Here is a 24,271-nt window from a genome sequence, read left to right as displayed (position 1 = left end):
AACACAAAAAATTCGCTTCCAACGAAATTACCACAGAATACAAAAAATTCGCTTCCAACGAAATCGCCTGAGAACACAAATATTTGCTTCCAAAGAAATCACCCCAGAACACAAAAAATTCGCTTCCAAAGAAATCACAAAAGAACACAAAATATTCGCTTCCAAAGAAATCACCCGAGAACACAAAAAATTCGCGTCCAACGAAATTACCCCTGAATAGAAAAAATTTACTTCCACCCAAATCAACCCAGAGCACAAAAAATTCCCTTCCAACAAAACCACCCGAGAACACAAATATTGGCTTCCCATGAAATTACCCCAGAACGGAAAAAGTTTGCTTCCATCAAAATCACCCCAGAACACAAAAAATTCGCTTCCAAAGAAATCACCCCAGAACACAGAAATTTCCCTTCCAACGAAGTGATTCCAGAACACAGAAAACACGCTTCCAAAGAAATCACCCCAGAACACAAAAAATTCGCTTCCAACGAAATCAACCCAGAACACAAAAAATTTCCTTCTGTCGAAATCACCCAAGAACAGAAAAAATTTGCTTCCAACAAAATTACCCCAGAACACAAAAAAATTCGCTTCCAACAAAATCACCACGGAACACAAATATTCGCTTCCAACGAAATCACCCCAGAAAGCAAAACATTAGCTTCCAACGAAATTACCCCAGAACAGAAAATATTCGCTTCCAACGAAATTACCCCAGAACACAAGATATTCGCTTCCAACGAAATCACCCCAAAGCACAAAAAAAATTCGCTTTCAACGAAATGACCCTATACTTCAAAATTTTGCTTCCATCGAAAAAAACGGAGAACACAAAATATTCGCTTCCAACGAAATTACCCCAGAACACAAAAAATTCGCTTGCAACGAAATCTCCTGAGAAGACAAATATTTGTTCCAAAGAAATCACCCCAAAGCACAAAAAATTCGCTTCTAACGAAATGAACCCATATTTCAAAAATTTGCTTCCATCGAAATCACCTGAGAACACGAAAAATTCGATTCCAACGAAAATGCCCCAGAACACAAAAAATTCTCTTCCAACAAAATCAACCCAGCACACAAAATATTCGCTTCCAACGAAATCACCCCAGAACACAAAAAAATTTGCTTCCAAAGAAATGACTCCAGAGAAGAGAAAACAAGCTTCCAACGAAATCACCCAATACTTCAAAAAAATTCGCTTCTAACGAAATCACCCCAGAACACAAAAATTTTCCTTCAAAAGAAATGACTCTAGAGTCATGCTTCCAAAGAAATCACGCCAAAACAAAAAAAAATTCGCTTCCAAGGAAATCTCCTGAGAACACAAATATTCGATTCCAAAGAAAATACCCCAGCGCACAAAAAATTCCTTTCCAACGAAATCACCCTAGAACAAAAAAATTCCCTTTCAACAAAATTACCTGAGAACACAAAAAGTTCGGGTCCAACGAAATTACTCCAGAATAGAAAAAATTTACTTCCAACTAATCAACCCAGAGCAGAAAAAATTCCCTTAAAACAAAATCACCCAAGAACACAAATATTGGCTTCCAACGAAATTACCCCAGAACACAAAAATTTCGCTTCCAACAAATCACCCCAGAACACAAAAAATTTGCTTCCAACGAAATGACACCATAGCACATCAAACACGCTTCCAACGAAATTACCCCAGAACAGAAAAAATTCATTTCTATCGTAATCACCCCAGAGCACAAAATATTCATTCCTAACGAAATCACAGCAGAACACAAAAAATTTGCTTACAACGAAATCAACCCAAAACACAAAAGATTCGCTTCCATCGAAATCACCCGAGAACAAAAAAAATGGCTTCCAACGAAATCACCCCAGAACACAAAAAATTCGCTTCCAACGTAATCACCCCATTGCACAAAAAATTCACTTCCAACGAAATGACTCCAGAGCACAGAAAACACTCTTCCAACGAAATCGCCCCAGAAAACAAAAAATTCGCTTCGAAAGTAATTACCCCAGAAAACAAAAAATTCGCTTCCATCGAAAAAAACGGAGAACACAAAAAATTCGCTTCCAGCGAAATTACCCCAGAACAAAAAAAATTCGCTTGCGACTAAATCTCCTGAGAACACAAATATTCGCTTCCATTTAAATCACCCCAGAGCACAAAAAATTCGCTTCCAACCAAATGACTCCAGAGCACAGAAAACACGTTTCCAATGAAATGACCCCCTACTTCAAAAATTTGCTTCCATCGAAAAAACCGGAGAACAAAAAAAATTCACTTCCAACAAAATTACCCCAGAACACAAAAAATTCGCTTCCAACGAAATGACTCCATAGCACAGAAAACACGCTTCCAACGAAATGACCACCTACTTAAAAAATTTGCTTCCATCAAAAAAAAACGGAGAACACAAAAAAATCGCTTCCAACGAATTTACCCCAGAACACAAAAAATTAGCTTGCAACGAAATCTTCTGAGAACACAAATATTCGCTTCCAACGAAATCACCCCAGAGCACAAAAAATCGCTTCCAATGAAATGACTCCAGAGCACAGAAAACACGCTTGCAACGAAATGACCCAATACTTCAAAAATTTGCTTCCATCGAAATCACCCGAGAACACAAAAAATTCGCTTCCAATGAAATTACCCCAGAACACAAAAAATTCACTTCCACCGAAATCACCGAACAACACAAAAAATTCGCTTCCAACGAAATTACCACAGAATACAAAAAATTCGCTTCCAACGAAATCGCCTGAGAACACAAATATTTGCTTCCAAAGAAATCACCCCAGAACACAAAAAATTCGCTTCCAAAGAAATCACAAAAGAACACAAAATATTCGCTTCCAAAGAAATCACCCGAGAACACAAAAAATTCGCGTCCAACGAAATTACCCCTGAATAGAAAAAATTTACTTCCAACCAAATCAACCCAGAGCACAAAAAATTCCCTTCCAACAAAACCACCCGAGAGCACAAATATTGGCTTCCCATGAAATTACCCCAGAACGGAAAAAGTTTGCTTCCATCAAAATCACCCCAGAACACAAAAAATTCGCTTCCAAAGAAATCACCCCAGAACACAGAAATTTCCCTTCCAACGAAGTGATTCCAGAACACAGAAAACACGCTTCCAAAGAAATCACCCCAGAACACAAAAAATTCGCTTCCAACGAAATCAACCCAGAACACAAAAAATTTCCTTCTGTCGAAATCACCCAAGAACAGAAAAAATTTGCTTCCAACAAAATTACCCCAGAACACAAAAAAATTCGCTTCCAACAAAATCACCACGGAACACAAATATTCGCTTCCAACGAAATCACCCCAGAAAGCAAAACATTAGCTTCCAACGAAATTACCCCAGAACAGAAAATATTCGCTTCCAACGAAATTACCCCAGAACACAAGATATTCGCTTCCAACGAAATCACCCCAAAGCACAAAAAAAATTCGCTTTCAACGAAATGACCCTATACTTCAAAATTTTGCTTCCATCGAAAAAAACGGAGAACACAAAATATTCGCTTCCAACGAAATTACCCCAGAACACAAAAAATTCGCTTGCAACGAAATCTCCTGAGAAGACAAATATTTGTTCCAAAGAAATCACCCCAAAGCACAAAAAATTCGCTTCTAACGAAATGAACCCATATTTCAAAAATTTGCTTCCATCGAAATCACCTGAGAACACGAAAAATTCGATTCCAACGAAAATGCCCCAGAACACAAAAAATTCTCTTCCAACAAAATCAACCCAGCACACAAAATATTCGCTTCCAACGAAATCACCCCAGAACACAAAAAAATTTGCTTCCAAAGAAATGACTCCAGAGAAGAGAAAACAAGCTTCCAACGAAATCACCCAATACTTCAAAAAAATTCGCTTCTAACGAAATCACCCCAGAACACAAAAATTTTCCTTCAAAAGAAATGACTCTAGAGTCATGCTTCCAAAGAAATCACGCCAAAACAAAAAAAAATTCGCTTCCAAGGAAATCTCCTGAGAACACAAATATTCGATTCCAAAGAAAATACCCCAGCGCACAAAAAATTCCTTTCCAACGAAATCACCCTAGAACAAAAAAATTCCCTTTCAACAAAATTACCTGAGAACACAAAAAGTTCGGGTCCAACGAAATTACTCCAGAATAGAAAAAATTTACTTCCAACTAATCAACCCAGAGCAGAAAAAATTCCCTTAAAACAAAATCACCCAAGAACACAAATATTGGCTTCCAACGAAATTACCCCAGAACACAAAAATTTCGCTTCCAACAAATCACCCCAGAACACAAAAAATTTGCTTCCAACGAAATGACACCATAGCACATCAAACACGCTTCCAACGAAATTACCCCAGAACAGAAAAAATTCATTTCTATCGTAATCACCCCAGAGCACAAAATATTCATTCCTAACGAAATCACAGCAGAACACAAAAAATTTGCTTACAACGAAATCAACCCAAAACACAAAAGATTCGCTTCCATCGAAATCACCCGAGAACAAAAAAAATGGCTTCCAACGAAATCACCCCAGAACACAAAAAATTCGCTTCCAACGTAATCACCCCATTGCACAAAAAATTCACTTCCAACGAAATGACTCCAGAGCACAGAAAACACTCTTCCAACGAAATCGCCCCAGAAAACAAAAAATTCGCTTCGAAAGTAATTACCCCAGAAAACAAAAAATTCGCTTCCATCGAAAAAAACGGAGAACACAAAAAATTCGCTTCCAGCGAAATTACCCCAGAACAAAAAAAATTCGCTTGCGACTAAATCTCCTGAGAACACAAATATTCGCTTCCATTTAAATCACCCCAGAGCACAAAAAATTCGCTTCCAACCAAATGACTCCAGAGCACAGAAAACACGTTTCCAATGAAATGACCCCCTACTTCAAAAATTTGCTTCCATCGAAAAAACCGGAGAACAAAAAAAATTCACTTCCAACAAAATTACCCCAGAACACAAAAAATTCGCTTCCAACGAAATGACTCCATAGCACAGAAAACACGCTTCCAACGAAATGACCACCTACTTAAAAAATTTGCTTCCATCAAAAAAAAACGGAGAACACAAAAAAATCGCTTCCAACGAATTTACCCCAGAACACAAAAAATTAGCTTGCAACGAAATCTTCTGAGAACACAAATATTCGCTTCCAACGAAATCACCCCAGAGCACAAAAAATCGCTTCCAATGAAATGACTCCAGAGCACAGAAAACACGCTTGCAACGAAATGACCCAATACTTCAAAAATTTGCTTCCATCGAAATCACCCGAGAACACAAAAAATTCGCTTCCAATGAAATTACCCCAGAACACAAAAAATTCACTTCCACCGAAATCACCGAACAACACAAAAAATTCGCTTCCAACGAAATTACCACAGAATACAAAAAATTCGCTTCCAACGAAATCGCCTGAGAACACAAATATTTGCTTCCAAAGAAATCACCCCAGAACACAAAAAATTCGCTTCCAAAGAAATCACAAAAGAACACAAAATATTCGCTTCCAAAGAAATCACCCGAGAACACAAAAAATTCGCGTCCAACGAAATTACCCCTGAATAGAAAAAATTTACTTCCAACCAAATCAACCCAGAGCACAAAAAATTCCCTTCCAACAAAACCACCCGAGAACACAAATATTGGCTTCCCATGAAATTACCCCAGAACGGAAAAAGTTTGCTTCCATCAAAATCACCCCAGAACACAAAAAATTCGCTTCCAAAGAAATCACCCCAGAACACAGAAATTTCCCTTCCAACGAAGTGATTCCAGAACACAGAAAACACGCTTCCAAAGAAATCACCCCAGAACACAAAAAATTCGCTTCCAACGAAATCAACCCAGAACACAAAAAATTTCCTTCTGTCGAAATCACCCAAGAACAGAAAAAATTTGCTTCCAACAAAATTACCCCAGAACACAAAAAAATTCGCTTCCAACAAAATCACCACGGAACACAAATATTCGCTTCCAACGAAATCACCCCAGAAAGCAAAACATTAGCTTCCAACGAAATTACCCCAGAACAGAAAATATTCGCTTCCAACGAAATTACCCCAGAACACAAGATATTCGCTTCCAACGAAATCACCCCAAAGCACAAAAAAAATTCGCTTTCAACGAAATGACCCTATACTTCAAAATTTTGCTTCCATCGAAAAAAACGGAGAACACAAAATATTCGCTTCCAACGAAATTACCCCAGAACACAAAAAATTCGCTTGCAACGAAATCTCCTGAGAAGACAAATATTTGTTCCAAAGAAATCACCCCAAAGCACAAAAAATTCGCTTCTAACGAAATGAACCCATATTTCAAAAATTTGCTTCCATCGAAATCACCTGAGAACACGAAAAATTCGATTCCAACGAAAATGCCCCAGAACACAAAAAATTCTCTTCCAACAAAATCAACCCAGCACACAAAATATTCGCTTCCATCGAAATCACCCCAGAACACAAAAAGTTCGCTTCCAAAGAAATCACTCCAAAACACAAAAAAATCGCTTCCAATGAAATGACTCCAGAGCACAGAAAAGACAATTCCAACGAAATCACCCGAAAACACAAAACATTCTCTTCCAACGTAATTACATCAGAACACGAAAAATTTGCTTCCAACAAAATCAAGGCAGAACACAAAAAATTTGCTTCCCTCGAAATCACCCGAGAACAGAAAAAATTCGCTTCCAAGGAAATCACAAAAGAACACAAAAAATTCGCTTCCAAAGAAATCACCCGAGAACACAAAATTTCGCGTCCAACGAAATTACCCCAGAATAGAAAAAAATTACTTCCAACCAAATCAACCCAGAGCACAAAAAATTCCCTTCCAAGAAAATCACCCGAGAACACAAATATTGGCTTCAAACGAAATTACCCCAGAACGGAAAAGGTGTGCTTCCATCGAAATCACCCCAGAACACAAAAAATTCCCTTCCAAAGAAATCACCCCAGAACACAAAAATTTCCCTTCGAACGAAGTGATTCCAGAACACAGAAAACACGCTTCCAACGAAATCACCCCAGAACACAAAAAATTCGCTTCCAACGAAACGACTCCAGAACACAGAAAACACGCCTCCAATGAAATGACCCCCTACTTGAAAAATTTGCTTCCATCGAAATCACCCAAGAACACAAAAAATTCGCTTCCAACAAAATTACCCCAGAAGACAAAAAATTCGCTTCCAATTAAATCACCCCAAAATATAAAAAATTCGCTTACAACGAAATCACCCTAAAACACAAAAAATTGGCTTTCAACCAAATCACACGAGAACACAAAAAATTCAATTCCAAGGAAATCACCCCAGAGCACAAAAATTCCCTTTCAACAAAATCACTCGAAAACACAAATATAGACTTCCAAAGAAATTACCCCAGAACAAAAAAAATTCGCTTCCAACGAAATCACCCCAGAGCACAAAAACTTCGCTTCCAATGAAACGACTCCAGAGCACAGAAAACACGCTTCCAACGAAATGACCCCCTACTTGAAAAATTTGCTTCCATCGAAATCACCAGAGAACACAAAAAATTCGCTTCCAACGAATTACCCCAGAACACAAAAAAATTTGCTTGCAACGAAATCTCCTGAGAAGACAAATATTCGCTTCCAACAAAATCACCCCAGAGCACAAAAAATTCGCTTCCAATGAAATCACCCCAGAACACAAAAAATTCGCTTCCAACGAAATCACCCCTGAACACAAAAAATTAGCTTCCAGCGAAACGACTCCAGAGCACAGAAAACACGCCTCCAACGAAATGACCCCCTACTTGAAAAATTTGCTTCCACCGAAATCACCAGAGAACACAAAAAATTCGCTGCAAACGAAATCAGACCAAAACACAAAAAATTCGCTTCCAACAAAATCACCAGGGAACACAAACATTCGCTTCCAACAAAATCACCCCAGAGCACAAAAAATTCGCTTCCAAGGAAATCACCCAGAACAAAAAAAATTGCTTCCAAAGAAATTACCCCAGAACACAAAAATTCGCTTCCAACGAAATCACCCCAGAACACAAAAAAATCCCTTCCAAAGAAATGACTCCAGAGCACAGAAAACATGCTTCCAATGAAATGACCCCCTACTTCAAAAATTTGCTTCCAACGAAATCACTCCAGAACACACAAAATTCGCTTCCAACGAAATCACGCTAGAACACAAAAATTTCGCTTCCAAAGAAATGACTCCATAACACTGAAAAAACGCTTCCAACGAAATAAACCGAGAACACAAAAAATTCGCTTTCAACGAAATTACCCCAGAACACAAGAAATTCGCTTCCAAAGAAATCACCCGAAAGCACAAAAAATTCGCTTCCAACGAAATACCCCGAGAACACAAAAAATTCGCTTCCAAAGCAACTACCCCAGAACACAAGAAATTCGCTTCCAACGAAATCACACCAAAGCACAAAAAAATTTGCTTCCAACCAAATCACCTAAGAACACAAAAAATTCGCTTCCAAGGAAATCACAACAGAGCACAAAAAATGCGCTTCCAAAGAAATCACCTAGGAACATAAATTTTCGCTTCCATCGAAATCACCCCAGAACACAAAAAATTCGCTTCCAACGAAATGACTCCAGAGCACAGAAAACACGCTTCCAACGAAATGACCCCAGAACACAAAAAATTCGCTTCCAACAAAATTACTCAGGAACACAAATATTCGCTTCCAATGAAATCACTCCAGAGCACAAAAAAATTCGCTTCCAAAGAAATTACCCCAGAACACAAGAAATTCGCTTCCAACGAAATCACCCAAGAGCACAAACTATTTGCTTCCAACGAAATGACCCCATACTTCAAAAATTTGCTTCCATCGAAGTCACCTAAGAACACAAAAAATTCGCTTCCAATGAAATTACCCCAGAACACAAAAATTTCGCTTCCAACGAAATGACTCCATAACACTGAAAAAATGCTTCCAACGAAATCACCCGAGAACACAAAAAATTCGCTTCCAACGAAATTACCCCAGAACACAAAAAATTCGCCTCCAACGAAATCACCCCAAAGCACAAAAAAAATTGCTTCCAACCAAATCACCTAAGGACACAAAAAATTCGCTTCCAAGGAATTCACCCCAGAGCACAAAAAATGCGCTTCCAAAGAAATCACCCTAGAACATAAATTTTCGCTTTCATGGAAATCACCCCAGAAAACAAAAAATTTGCTTGCAATGAAATCTCCTGAGAACACAAATATTCGCTTCCAAAGAAATCATCCAAACCACAAAAAATTCGCTTCCAACGAAATGACCCCAGAACACAAAAAATTCGCTTCCAACAAAATCACTAAGGAACACAAATATACGCTTCCAATGAAATCACTCCAGAGCACAAAAAATTCGCTTCCAAAGAAATCACCCCAAAACACAAAAAATTGGCTTCCAACTAAATGACTCCAGAGCACAGAAAACACGCTTCCAACGAAATGACCCTCTACTTCAAAAATTTGCTTCCATCGAAAAAACCGGAGAACACAAAACATTAGCTTCCAACGAAATTACCCCAAAACAAAAAAAATTTGCTTCCAAAGAAATTACCCCAGAACACCAAAAATTCGCTTCCAAAGAAATCTCCAGAGAACACAAATATTCGTTTCCAAAGAAATCACGCAGAGCACAAAAAATGTGCTTCAAACCAAATCACGCCAGAACACAAAGATTCGCTTCCAACGAAATCAACCCAGAACGCAAAACATTAGCTTCCTACGAAATTACCCCAGAAGAGAAATATTCGCTTCCAAAGAAATTACCCCAGAATACAAAAAATTCGCTTCCAAAAAATCCCCGCAGAGCACAAAAAAAATTACTTCCAATGAAATCACCCTAAAATACAAAAAATTCGATTCCAAAAAAATCACCCCAGAACACAAAAAATTTGCTTCCAAAGAAATGACTCCAGAGCAGAGAAATCTCGCTTCCAACAAAATTGCCCCACAACACAAAAAATTCGCTTCCAAAGAAATTACCACAGAACACAAAAATTCGCTTCCAACGAAATCACCGCAAACACAAAAAATTCGCTTCCAAAGAAATCACCCCAGAACACAAAAAATTCACTTCCAACGAAATGACTCCAGAGCACAGAAAAAACGGTTCCAACGAAATGACCCCCCTACTTCAAAAATTTGCTTCCACCAAAAAAACCTAAGAACACAAAAAATTCTCTTCCAACCACATCATCCCAGAAACCAAAAAATTTGCTTCCATTGAAATCACCCGAGAACAGAAAAAATTCGCTTCTAACTACATGACCCATACTCCAAAAATTTGCTTCCATCGAAATCACCTGAGAACATAAAAATTCGCTTCCAATGAAATTACCCCAGAACACAAAAAATTCGCTACCAACGAAATGACTCCAGAGCACAGAAATCACGCTTTCAACGAAATGACCCCCTACTTAAAAAATATGCTTCCGTCGAAAAAACCAGAGAACACAAAAAATTCGCTTCCAAAGAAATTACCCCAGAACAAAAAAATTGCTTGCAACAAAATCTCCTTAGAACACAAATATTCGCTTCCAAGGAAATCACCCCAGAACACAAAAAATTCGCTTCCAACGAAATGACTCCAGAGCACAGAAAACACGCTTCCAACGAAATTACCCCAGAATAGAAATAATTTACTTCGAACCAAATCAACTCATGCACAAAAAATTCCCTTCTAACAAAATCACCCGAGAACACAAATATTGGTGTCCAACGAAATTACCCCAGAACAGAAAAAATTTGCTTCCGTCGAAATAACCCCAGAAGACAAAAAATTCGCTTCCAATGAAATCACCCCAGAGCACAAAAAATTCGCTTCCAACGAAACGACTCCAGAACACAGAAAACACACTTCCAACGAAATGACCACCTACTTGAAAAATTTGTTTCCATCGAAATCACCAGAGAACACAAATAATTCGATTCCAAGGAAATCAGCCCAGAGCACAAAAATTCCCTTCCAACAAAATCACTCGAAAACACAAATATAGACTTCCAAAGAAATTACCCCAGAACACAAAAAATTCGCTTCCAACGAAATCACCCCAGAGCACAAAAAATTCGCTTCCAACGAAACGACTCCAGAGCACAGAAAACACGCTTCCAACGAAATGACCCCCTACTTGAAAAATTTGCTTCCATCGAAATCACCAGAGAACACAAAAACTTCTCTGCCAATGAAATCAGCCCAAAACATAAAAAATTCGCTTCCAACAAAATCACCCGGGAACACAAACATTCGCTTCCAACGAAATCACCCCAGAGCACAAAAAATTCGCTTCCAACGAAATCACCCCAGAACACAAAAAAATCCCTTCCAAAGAAATGACTCCAGAGCACAGAAAACACGCTTCCAACGAAATGACCCCCTACTTGAAAAATTTGCTTCCATCGAAATCACCAGAGAACACAAAAAATTCGCTTCCAACGAAATTACCCCAGAACACAAAAAAATTTGCTTGCAACGAAATCTACTGAGAAGACAAACATTCGCTTCCAACGAAATCATCCAAGAGCACAAAAAATTCGCTTCCTACAAAATCACCCCAGAACACAAAAAATTTGCTTCCAACGAAATCACCCCAGAACACAAAAAATTCGCTTCCAACGAAACGACTCCAGAGCACAGAAAACACGCTTCCAACTTAATGACCCCCTACTTGAAAAATTTGCTTCCATCAAAATCACCAGAGAACACAAATAATTCGCTTCCAAGGAAATCACCCCAGAGCACAAAAAATTCCCTTCCAACAAAATCACTCGAGAACACAAATATAGACTTCCAAAGAAATGACCCCAGAACACAAAAAATTCGCTTCCAACAAAATCACCCCAGAGCACAAAAAATTCCCTTCCAACAAAATCACCAGAGAACACAAATATTGGCTACCAACAAAATTACCCCAGAACAGAAAAAATTTGATTCCATGGAAATCACCCCAGAAATCAAAAAATTCGCTTCCAAAGAAATTACCCCAGAGCACAAGAAATTTGCTTCCAACAAAATCACCACAAAGCACAAAAAATTCGCTTCCATAAATATCACCGTAGAACATAAAAAATTCGCTTCCTTCGAAATCAACCAAGAACAAAAAAATTTGCTTCCAACAAAATCACCCCAGAACACAAAAATTTCTCTTCCAAGGAAATTACCCCAGAATACAAAAAATTCGCTTCCAACGAAATCACCCAAGAAAACAAAAAAATTTGCTTCCATCGAAATCACCCGAGAACAGAAAAAATTCGCTTCAATCGAAATCACCTGAGAACACAGAAAAATTCAATTACAACGAAATTACCCCAGACACAAGAAATTCGCTTCCAACGAAATCACCCCAAAGCACAAAAAAATTTGCTGCCAACGAAATGACCCCATACTTCAAAACTTTGTTTCCATCGAAATCACCTGAGAACAAAAAAAAATTCGCTTCCAACGAAATTACCCCAGAACACAAAAAATTCACTTCCTACGAAATTACCCCAGAACACAAGAAAATCGCTTCCAACGAAATCACCCCAGAGCACAAAAACTTCGCTTCCAACAAAATCACTCTAGAACACAAAAAATTCCCTTTCTACAAAATCACCCAAAAACAAAAAAATTCGCGTCCAACGAAATTACCACAGAATAGAGAAAATTTGCTTCCAACCAAATCAACCCAGAGCACAAAAAATTCCCTTCCAACAAAATCACCCGAGAACACAAATATTAGCTTCCAACAAAATTACCCAGGACAGAAAAAATTTGCTTCCAAAGAAATCACCCCAGAGCACAAAAAATTCCTTTCCAACAAAATCACCCGAAAACACAAATATTGGCTTCCAACGAAATGATCCCATACTTCAAAAATTTGCTTCCATCGAAAAACCGGAGAACACAAAAAATGCGCTTCCAACGAAATTACCCCAGAACACAAAAAATTCGCTTGCAAAAAAATCTAATGAGAACACAAATATTCGCTTCCAACAAAATCACCCCAGAACACAAAAAATTAGCTTCCAACGAAATGACTCCATAGCACAGAAAACACGCTTCCAAAGAAATGACCCCAGAACACAAAAAATTCGCTGCCAACAAAATCACCCTAGAACACAAAAAATTCTCTTTCAACTAAATGACCTGAGAACACAAAAAATTGGCTTCCAACTTAATTACAACAGAATACAAAAAATTCGCTTGAAACTAAATCACCCCATAACACAAAAAATTCGCTTCCAAAGAAATCACCCCATAACACAAAAATTTCGCTTCCAACGAAATGACTCCAGAACACAGAAAACAGGCTTCAAGCAAAATCATCCCAGAACACAAAAAATTCGCTTCCAAAAAAATTACCCCAGAACACAAGAAAATTTGCTTCCAAAGAAATTACCCCAGAACACAAAAAAATTCGCTTCCAAAGAAATTACCCCAGAACACAAGAAATTCGCTTCCAAAGAAATCACCCCAGAACAAAAAAATTCGCTTCCAAAGAAATTACCCCAGAACACAAAAAATTCGCTTGCAAAGAAATCTAATGAGAACACAAATATTCGCTTCCAACGAAATCACCCCAGAACAAAAAAATTCGCTTCCAACGAAATGACTCCAGAGCGCAGAAAACATGCTTCCAACGAAATGACCCGAGAACACAAAAAATTCACTTCCAACAAAATTACTCACGAACACGAATATTCGCTTCCAATGAAATCACCCCAGAGCACAAAAAATTCCTTTCCATCAAAATCACCCGAAAACACAAATATTGGCTTCCAACGAAATGATCCCATACTTCAAAAATTTGCTTCCATCGAAAAACCGGAGAACACAAAAAATGCGCTTCCAACGAAATTACCACAGAACACAAAAAATTCGCTTGCAAAAAAATCTAATGGGAACACAAATATTCGCTTTCAACGAAATCACCCCAGAACAAAAAAATTCGCTTCCAATGAAATGACTCCAGAGCGCAGAAAACATGCTTCCAACGAAATGACCCGAGAACACAAAAAATTCACTTCCAACAAAATTACTCACGAACACGAATATTCGCTTCCAATGAAATCACTCCAGAGCACAAAAAAATTCGCTTCCAAAGAAATTACCCCAGAACACAAGAATTTCGCTTCCAACAAAATCACCCAAGAGCACAAACTATTTGCTTCCAATGAAATGACCCCATACTTCAAAAATTTGCTTCCATCGAAATCACCTAAGAACACAAAAAATTCGCTTCCAAGGAAATTACCCCAGAACACAAAAAATTTGCTTCCAACGAAATGACCCCAGAGCCCCAAAATTTTGCTTCCAACGAAATGACTCCAGAGCAAAGAAAACACGCTTCCAACGAAATGACCCCCTACTTCAATAATTTGCTTCCATCGAAAAAACCAGAGAACACAAAAATTCGCTTCCAACAAAATTACTCAGGAGCACAAATATTCGCTTCCAATGAAATCACTCCAGAGCACAAAAAATGCGCTTCCAACGAAATCCCCCTAGAACATAAAAAATTTGCTTCCATCGAAATCACCCGAGAACACAAAAAATTCGCTTCCAACGAAATCACACCAGAGCACAAAAAATTCGCTTCCAACGAAATCCCGCTAGAACATAAAAAATTCGCTTCCATCGAAATCACCCAAGAACACAAAAAATTCGCTTCCAACAAAATTACCCCAAAAGACAGGATATTCGCTTCCAATGAAATCACCCCAAAATACAAAAAATCGCTTCCAACGAAATCACCCTAATACAAAAAAATTCGCTTTCAACCAAATCACCCAAGAACACAAAAAATTCGCTTCCAACGAAATGACTCCAGAGCACAGAAACACGCTTCCAATGAAATGACCCCCTACTTGAAAAATTTGCTTCCATCGAAATCACCAGAGAACACAAAAAATTCGCTTCCAACGAATTACCCCAGAACACAAAAAAATTCGCTTGCAACGAAATCTCCTGAGAAGACAAATATTCGCTTCCACGAAATCACCCCAGAGCACAAAAAATTCGCTTCCAACGAAATCACCCCAGAACAAAAAAATTTGCTTCCAAAGAAATTACCCCAGAAGACAAAAATTCGCTTCCAACGAAATCACACCAGAACACAAAAAATCCCTTCCAAAGAAATGACTCCAGAGCACAGAAAACATGCTTCCAATGAAATGACCCCCTACTTCAAAAATTTGCTTCCAACAAAATCACCCCAGAACACAAAAAATTCGCTTCCAAAGAAATCACCCTAGAACACAAAAATTTCGCTTCCAAAGAAATGACTCCATAACACTGAAAAAACGCTTCCAACGAAATCACCCGAGAACACAAAAAATTCGCTTCCAACGAAATTACCCCAGAACACAAGAAATTCGCTTCCAAAGAAATCACCCCAAAGCACAAAAAATTCGCTTCCAACGAAATACCCCGAGAACACAAAAAATTCGCTTCCAACGAAATTACCCCAGAACACAAAAAATTCGCTTCCAAGGAAATCACCCTAGAGCACAAAAAATGCGCTACCAAAGAAATCACCCTAGAACATAAATTTTCGCTTCCATCGAAATCACCCCAGAAAACAAAAAATTCGCTTGCAACGAAATCTCCTGAGAACACAAATATTCGCTTCCAAAGAAATCACCCAGAGCACAAAAAATTTGCTTCCAACAAAATTACCCCAGAACACAAAAAATTCGCTTGCAAAGAAATCTAATGAGAACACAAATATTCGCTTCCAACGAAATCACCCCAGAACACAAAAAATTCGCTTCCAACGAAATGACTCCAGAGCACAGAAAACACGCTTCCAACGAAATGACCCCAGAACAAAAAAAATTCGCTTCCAATACAATTACTCAGGATCACAAATATTCGCTTCCAATGAAATCACTCCAGAGCACAAAAAATTCGCTTCCAAAGAAATCACCCCAGAACACAAGAAATTCACTTCCCAACGAAATCACCCAAGAGCACAAACTATTTGCTTCCAACGAAAAGACCCCCTACTTCAAAAATTTGCTTCCATCGAAAAAACCAGAAAACACAAAAATTTCGCTTCCAACAAAATTACTCAGGAACACAAATATTCGCTTCCAATGAAATCACTCCAGAGCACAAAAAATTCGCTTCCAACGAAATTCCCCTAGAACATAAAAAATTTGCTTCCATCGAAAACACCCGAGAACACAAAAAATTCTCTTCCAAGGAAATTACCCAGAACACAAGAAATTCGCTTCCAACGAAATCACGCCAAAGCACAAAAAATTCGCTTCCAACGAAATGACCCCATACTTCAAAAATTTGCTTCCATCGAAATCACCTAAGAACACAAAAAATTTGCTTCCAACGAAATCACCCCAGAACACAAAATATTCGCTTCCAACGAAATGACTCCAGAACCCCAAAATTTTGCTTCCAACGAAATGACTCCAGAGCAAAGAAAACACGCTTCCAACGAAATGACCCCCTACTTCAAAAATTTGCTTCCATCGAAAAAACCGGAGCACACAAAAAATTCGCTTCCAACAAAATTACTCAGGAACACAAATATTCGCTTCCAATGAAATCACTCCAGAGCTTCCAACGAAATCCCCCTAGAACATAAAAAATTTGCTTCCATCGAAATCACCCGAGAACACAAAAAATTCGCTTCCAAGGAAATTACCCAGAACAAAAGAAATTCTCGGGTGATTTTGATGGAAGCAAATTTTTGAAGTATGGGATCATTTCGTTGGAAGCATGTTTTCTGTGCTTTGGAGTCATTTCGTTGGAAGCGAATATTTTGTGCTCTGTGGTGATTTCGTTGGAAGCGAATTTTTTTTGTTTTCGTGTGATTTCTTTGAAAGGGAATTTTTGTGTTCTAGGGTGATTTCGTTGGAAGCGAATTTTTTGAATTCTTGGGTAATTTCGTTGGAAGCGAATTTTTTGTGTTCTCAGGTGATTTCGATTGAAACAAATTTTTGAATAGGGGGTCATTTCGTTGGAAGCTTGTTTTCTGTGCCCTGGATTCATTTCGTTGGAAACGAGTTTTTTGTGCTCTAGGGTGATTTCGTTGGAAGCGAATATTTGTGTTCTCAGGAGATTTCGTTTGAAAATAAATTTTTGTCTTCTGGGGTAATTTTGTTGGAAGCGAGTTTTTTGTGTTCTTGGGTGATTTCGATGGAAGAAAATTTTTGAAGTAGGGGGTCATTTCGTTGGAAGCGTGTTTTCTGTGCTCTGGAATCATTTCGTTGGAAGCGAATTTTTTGTGCTCTGGGGTGATTTTGTTGGAAGGTAATTTTTTGTGCTCTGGGATGCTATCTTTGGAAGCGAATATTTGTGTTCTCAGGAGATTTCGGTGGAAAAGAATTTTTTGTGTTCTCCGGTTTTATGATAGAAGCAAATTTTTGAAGTAGGGGGTCATTTCGTTGGAAGGGTGTTTTCTGTGTTCTGGAGTCATTTATTTGGAAGCGCATTTTTTGTGTTCTCGGGTGATTTCTTTGAAAGGGAATTTTTGTGTTCTAGGGTAATAGGGAATTTTTGTGTTCGATGGAAGCAAATTTTTGAAGTAGGGGGTCATTTCGTTGGAAGCGAATTTTTTGCTCTGGGATGATATCTTTGGAAGCGAATATTTGTGTTCTCAGGAGATTTCGTTGCAAAAGAATTTTTTGTCTTCTTGGGAAATGTCATTGGAAGAGAATTTTTTTGTTCTCTGGTTTTTTCGATTTAAAGAAATTTTTGAAGTAGGGGGTCACTTCGTTGCAAGCGTGTTTTCTGTGCTTTGGAGTCATTTCGTTGGAAGCGCATTTTGTGTGCTCTGGGGTGATTTTGTAGGAAACGAATATTTGTGTTCTCAGGAGATTTCGTTACAAGCGAATTTTTTTGTGTTCTGGGGTAATTTCGTTGGAAGCGAATTTTTTGTGTTCTCAGGTGATTTCGTTGAAAGGGAATTTTTGTGTTCTAGGGTGATTTTGTTGGAAGCGAATTTTTTTTTTTGCTCTGGGATGATATCTTTGGAAGCGAATATTTGTGTTCTCAGGAGATTTCGTTGGAAAAGAATTTTTTGTCTTCTGGGGTAATATCATTAGAAGAGAATTTTTTGTGTTCTCCGGTTTTACGATAGAAGCAAATTTTTGAAGTAGGGGGTCATTTCGTTGGAAGCGTGTTTTCTGTGCTCTGGAATCATTTCGTTGGAAGCGAATTTTGTGCTCTGGGTTTATATCTTTGGAAGCGAAAATTTGGGTTCTGAGATTATTTCGTTCGAAGAGAATTTTTGTCTTCGGGGGTAATTTCGTTGGAAGCGAATTTTTTGTGTTCTTGGGTGATTTCGATGGAAGCTAATTTTTGAAGTATGGGAACATTTCGTTGGAAGCATGTTTTCTGTGCTCTGGAGTCATTTCGTTGGATGTGAATTTTTTGTTTTCTGGGGTGATTTCGTGGGCAGCGAATTTTTTTCTTCTGGGCAAATTTCGTTGGAAGCGAATTTTTTGTGTTCTCAGGTGATTTCCTTGAAAGCTAATTTTTTGTGTTCTAGCATGTTTTCCTTGGAAGCGAATTTTTGGTGTTCTGGGGTGATTTCAATGGAAGGAAATTTTTTCTGTTCTGTGGTAATTTCGTTGAACGGGAATTTTTTGTGTTCTAGGGTGATTTCGTTGGAAGCGAATTTTTTTGTGCTCTAGGATGACTTTTTGGAAGCAAACATTTGTGTTCTCAGGAGATTTCGTGGGAAAAGAATTTTTGTCTTCTGGGGTAATATTGTTGGAAGAGAATTTTTTGAGTTCTCCGGTTTTTTCGATGGAAGCAAATTTTTGAAGTAGGGGGTCATTTCGTTGGAAGCATATTTTCTGTGCTCTGAGGTGATTTCGTTGGAAGCGAATATTTGTTTTTCTCAGGAGATTTTTTTGAAAGGGAATTTTTTTGTTCTAGGGTGATTTCTTTGGAATTGAACTTTTTGTACTCTGGGATGATATCATTGGAAGCGAATATATGTGTTCTCAGGAGATTTCGGTGGTAAAGAGTTTTTTGTGTTCTCCGGTTTTACGATAGAAACAAATTTTTGAAGTAGGGGGTCATTTCGTTGGAAGCGTGTTTTCTGTGTTCTGGAGTCATTTCGTTGGAAGCGAATTTTTTTTGTTCTCGGGTGTTTTCTTTGAAAGGGAATTTTTTTGTTCTAGGGTGATTTCGTTGGAATCGAATTTTTTGGGCTCTGGGATGATATCTTTGGAAGCGAATATATGTGTTCTCAGGAGATTTCTTTGGAAAAAATTTTTTTGTCTTCTAGGGTAATATTGTTGGAAGAGAATTTTTTGTGTTCTCCGTTTTTTTCGATGGAAGCAAATTTTTGAAGTAGGGGTTCATTTCGTTGGAAGCGAATTTTTTTGTGCTCTGGGGTGATTTCGTTGGAACCGAATATTTGTGTTCTCAGGAGATTTCGTTGCAAGCGAATTTTTTGTCTTCTGGGATGATTTCGTTGGAAGTGAATTTTTTGTGTTCTCGGGTAATTTCCTTGAAAGGGAATTTTTGCGTACTAGGGTGATTTCGTTGGAAGCGAATTTTTTGTGTTATGGGATGATATCTTTGGTAGCGAATATTTGTGTTCTCAGGAGATTTTGTTGCAAGCGATTTTTTTTTGTTCTGGGGTTAATTCGTTGGAAGCGATTTTTTTGTGTTCTCCGATGATTTCCTTGAAAGGGAATTTTTGCAGTCTAGGGTCATTTCTTTGGAAGCGATTTTTTGTGCTCTGGGATGATATCTTTGGAAGCAAATATTTGTGTTCTCAGGAGATTTCATGGGAAAAGAATTTTTGGTCTTCTGTTCTCAGGAGATTTCGTGGGAAAAGAATTTTTTGTCTTCTCGCTTCTGGGAAGCGAGTTATTTGTGTTCTCGGGTGATTTCGATGGAATCAAATTTTTGAAGTATGGGATCATTTCGTTGGAAGCATGTTTTCTGTGCTCTAGTCATTTCGTTGGAAGTGAATTTTTTGTGTTCTGAGGTGATTTCGTTGGAAGCGAATTTTTTGTCTTCTGGGGTAATTTCGTTGGAAGCGAATTTTTTGTGTTCTTGGGTGATTTCGTTGAAAACTGATTTTTTGTGTTCTAGCATGATTTCCTTGGAAGCGAATTTTTTCTGTTCTGGGGTGATTTCGATGGAAGGAAATTTTTTCTGTTCTCTGGTAATTTCGTTGGACGTGAATTTTTTGTGTTCTCGGGAGATTTCGTTGAACGGGAATTTTTTGTGTTCTAGGGTGATTTCTTTGGAAGCAAATTTTTTTGTGCTCTAGGATGATTTTTTGGAAGCAAACATATGTGTTCTCAGGAGATTTCGTTGGAAGAGAATTTTTTGTGTTCTGGGGTAATATTGTTGGAAGAGAATTTTTTGTGTTCTCCGGACTTTTGGATGGAAGCAAATTTTTGAAATAGTGGGTCATTTCGTTGGTAGCATGTTTTCTGTGCTCTGGAGTCATTTCGTTGCAAGCGATTTTTTTGTGTTCTGGGGTGATTTGTTTGGAAGCGATTTTTTTGTCTTCTGTGGTGATTTCAATAGAAGCAAATTTTCTGTGTTCTCGGGTGATTTCGTTGGAAGCGTGTTTTCTGTGCTCTGGAGTCATTTCGTTGGAAGCGAATTTTTTGTGCTCAGGTGTGATTTTGTTGAAAGCGAATATTTGTGTTCTCAGGAGATTTCGTTGCAAGCGAATTTTTTGTGTTCTCAGGTGATTTCCTTGAAAGGGAATTTTTGTGTTCTAGGGTGATTTATTTGGAAGCGAAGTTTTTATGCGCTGGGATGATATCTTTGGAAGCAAGTATTTGTGTAATCAGGAGATTTCGTTGGAAAAGAATTTTTTGTCTTCTGGTGTAATATCGTTGGAAGAGAATTATTTGTGTTCTCCAGTCTTCTCGATGGAAGCAAATTTTTGAAGTAGGGAGTCATTTCGTTGGAAGCGTGTTTTCTGTGCTCTGTAGTCATTTCGTTGGAAGCAAATTTTTTGTGCTGTGGGGTGATTTTGTTGGAAGCGAATTTTTTGTGTTCTCGGGTGATTTCGTTGGAAGCGAATTTTTTGTCTTCTGGGGTAATTTCGTTGGAAGCAAATTTTTTCTGTTCTCAGGTGATTTCGATGGAAGCAAATATTTGAAATATGGGATCATTTCGTTGGAAGCATGTTTTCTGTGCTCTGGAGTCATTTCGTTGGAAGTGAATTTTTTGTGTTCTGGGGTGATTTCGTTGGAAGCGAATTTTTTGTCTTCTGGGGTAATTTTGTTGGAAGCGAATTTTTTGTGTTCTCAGGTGATTTCGTTGAAAGGTAATTTTTTGTGTTCTAGCATTATTTTGTTGGAAGCAAATTTTTTTGTGTTCTGGGGTAATTTCGATGGAAGGAAATTTTTCTGTTTTGTGGTAATTTCGTTGAATGTGAGTTTTTTGTGTTCTCGGGTGATTTCGTCAAAAGTGAATTTTTTTTTGTTCTAGGGTGATTTCCTTGGAAGCGAATTTTTTTGTGCTCTGGGATGATGTCTTTGGAAGCGAATATTTGTGTTCTCAGGAGATTTCGTTGGAAGCGAATTTTTTGTGTTCTGGGGTAATATTGTTGGAAGAGAATTTTCTGTGTTCTCCGGACTTTTCGATGGAAGCAAATTTTTGAATTAGCGGGTCATTTCGTTGGATGTGTGTTTTCTGTGCTCTGGAGTCATTTCGTTGTAAGCGAATTTTTTGTGGTCTGGGGTGATTTCGATGAAAGCGAATATTTGTATTCTCAGGAGATTTCGTTGCAAGCGAATTTTTTGTGTTCTGGGGTGATTTCGTTGGAAGCGAATTTTTTGTGTTCTCGGGTGATTTCGTTGAAAGGGAATTTTTGTGTTCTAGGGTGATTTCGTTGGAAGCGAATTTTTTGTGCTCTGGAATGATATCTTTGGAAGCGAATATTTGTGTTCTCAGGAGATTTCGTTGGAAAAGAAACTTTTGTCTTAGGGGGTAATTTCGTTGGAAGCGAATTTTTTGTATTCTCGGGTGATTTTGATGGAAGCAAATTTTTGAAGTATGGGATCATTTCGTTGGAAGCATGTTTTCTGTGCTCTGGAGTCATTTCGTTGGAAGCGAAATTTTGTGCTCTGGGGTGATTTCGTTGGAAGCGAATTTTTTGTGTTTTCGGGTGATTACTTTGACAGGGAATTTTTGTGTTCTAGGGTGATTTCGTTGGAAGCGAATTTTTTGAATTCTTGGGTAATTTCATTGGAAGCGAATTTTTTGGGTTCTCAGGTGATTTCGATGGAAACAAATTTTTGAATAGGGGATCATTTTGTTGGAAGCGAATTTTTTGTATTCTCGGGTGATTTTGATGGAAGCAACTTTGAAGTATGGGATCATTTCGTTGGAAGCATGTTTTCTGTGCCCTGGATTCATTTCGTTGCAGACGAGTTTTTTATGCTCTAGGGTGATTTCTTTGGAAGCGAATATTTGTGTTCTCAGGAGATTTTGTTGGGAAAGAAATTTTTGTCTTCGGGGTAATTTCGTTGGAAGTGAATTTTTGTGTTCTTGGGTGATTTCGATGGAAGAAAAATTTTGAAGTATGGGATCATTTCCTTGAAGTCGTGTTTTCTGTGCTCTGGCGTGATTTCGTTAGAAGCAAATTTTTTGTGTTCTCGGGTGATTTCGTTTGAAGCGAGTTTTTTATGTCCAAGGGTGATTTCGTTGCAAGCGAATTTTATGTGTTCTGGGGTAATTTCGTTGGAAGCAAATTTGTTGTGTTTTCGGGTGATTTCGTTGAAAGCATATTTTTTATGTTCTAGGGTGATTTAGTTGTAAGCAACTTTTTTGTCTTCTGTGGTGATTTCAATAGAAGCGAATTTTCTGTGTTCTCGGGTGATTTCGTTGGAAGCGTATTTTCTGTGCTCTGAAATCATTTTGTTGGAAGAGAATTTTTTGTGTTCTCGGGTGATTTCGTTGGAAGCGAATTTTGTGTGCTCTCGGGTGATTTCGTAGGAAACGAATATTTGTGTTCTCAGGAGATTTCGTTACAAGCGAATTTTTTTGTGTTCTGGGGTAATTTCGTTGGATGCGAATTTTTTGTGTTCTCAGGTGATTTCGTTGAAAGGGAATTTTTTGTGTTCTGAGGTAATTTCGTTGGAAGCGAATTTTTGTGTTCTCGTGTGATTTCGTTGAAAGGATATTTTTGCGTTCTAGGGTGATTTCGTTAGAAGCGAATTTTTTGTGCTCTGGGATGATATCTTTGGAAGCGAATTTTTTGTGTTTTCGGGTGATTTCTTTGAAAGGGAATTTTTGTGTTCTAGGGTGATTTCGTCGGAAGGGAATATTTTGTGCTCTGGGATGATATCTCTGGAAGCGAATATTGGTGTTCTCAAGAGATTTCGTGGGAAAAGAATTTTTGTCTTGTGGGGTAATATCGTTGGAAGAGAATTTTTTGAGTTCTCCGGTTATTTCGATGGAAGCAAATTTTTGAAGTAGGGTGTCATTTCGTTGGAAGCATATTTTCTGTGCTCTGCAGTCATTTCTTTGGAAGCGAATTTTTTGTGCTCTGGCGTGATTTCTTTGAGAACGAATTTTTTGTGATTTACGGTGATTTCGTTGGAAGCGAATTTTCTGTACTCTGGGGTGATTTGGTTGGAAGCGAATATTTTGTCTTCTGTGGTAAATTCGATAGAAGCGAATTTTTTATGTTCTAGGGTGATTTCGTTGGAAGAGAATTTTTTTGTGTTCTCTGGTTTTTTCGATGGAAGCAAATTTTTGAAGTAGGGGGTCATATCGTTGGAAGCGTGTTTTCTGTGCTCTGGAGTCATTTAGTTGGAAGCGAATTTTTTGTGCTCTGGGGTGATTTCGTTGGAAGCGAATATTTGTGTTCTCAGGAGATTTCGTTGCAAGCGAATATTTGTGTTCTCGGATGATTTCATTGAAAGTGAATTTTTGTGTTCTAGGGTGATTTCGTTGGAATCTAATTTTTAATGCTCTGGGATGATATCTTTGGAAGCTAATATTTGTGTTCTCAGGAGATTTCGTTGGAAAAGAATTTTTTGTCTTCTGGGGTAATGTCGATGGATGATAATTTTTTATGTTCTCCGGTTTTACGATAGAAGCAAATTTTAAAGTAGGGCGTCGTTTCGTTGGAAGCGTGTTTTCTGTGTTCTGGAGTCATTTAGTTGGAAGCGAATTTTTTGTGTTCTCGGGTGATTTCTTTGTAAGGGAATTTTTGTGTTCTGCGGTGATTTCGTTGGAAGTAATTTTTTTCTGCTCTGGGATGATATCTTTGGAAGCGAATATTTGTGTTCTCAGGAGATTTCGTT

Source organism: Meriones unguiculatus, chromosome 5, assembly GCF_030254825.1.
Source record: "Meriones unguiculatus strain TT.TT164.6M chromosome 5, Bangor_MerUng_6.1, whole genome shotgun sequence".
In the NCBI taxonomy this organism is placed as follows: Eukaryota; Metazoa; Chordata; class Mammalia; order Rodentia; family Muridae; genus Meriones; species Meriones unguiculatus.
The sequence above is the reverse complement of the archived record's forward strand: the minus strand, read 5'-3'. Positions refer to the sequence as shown.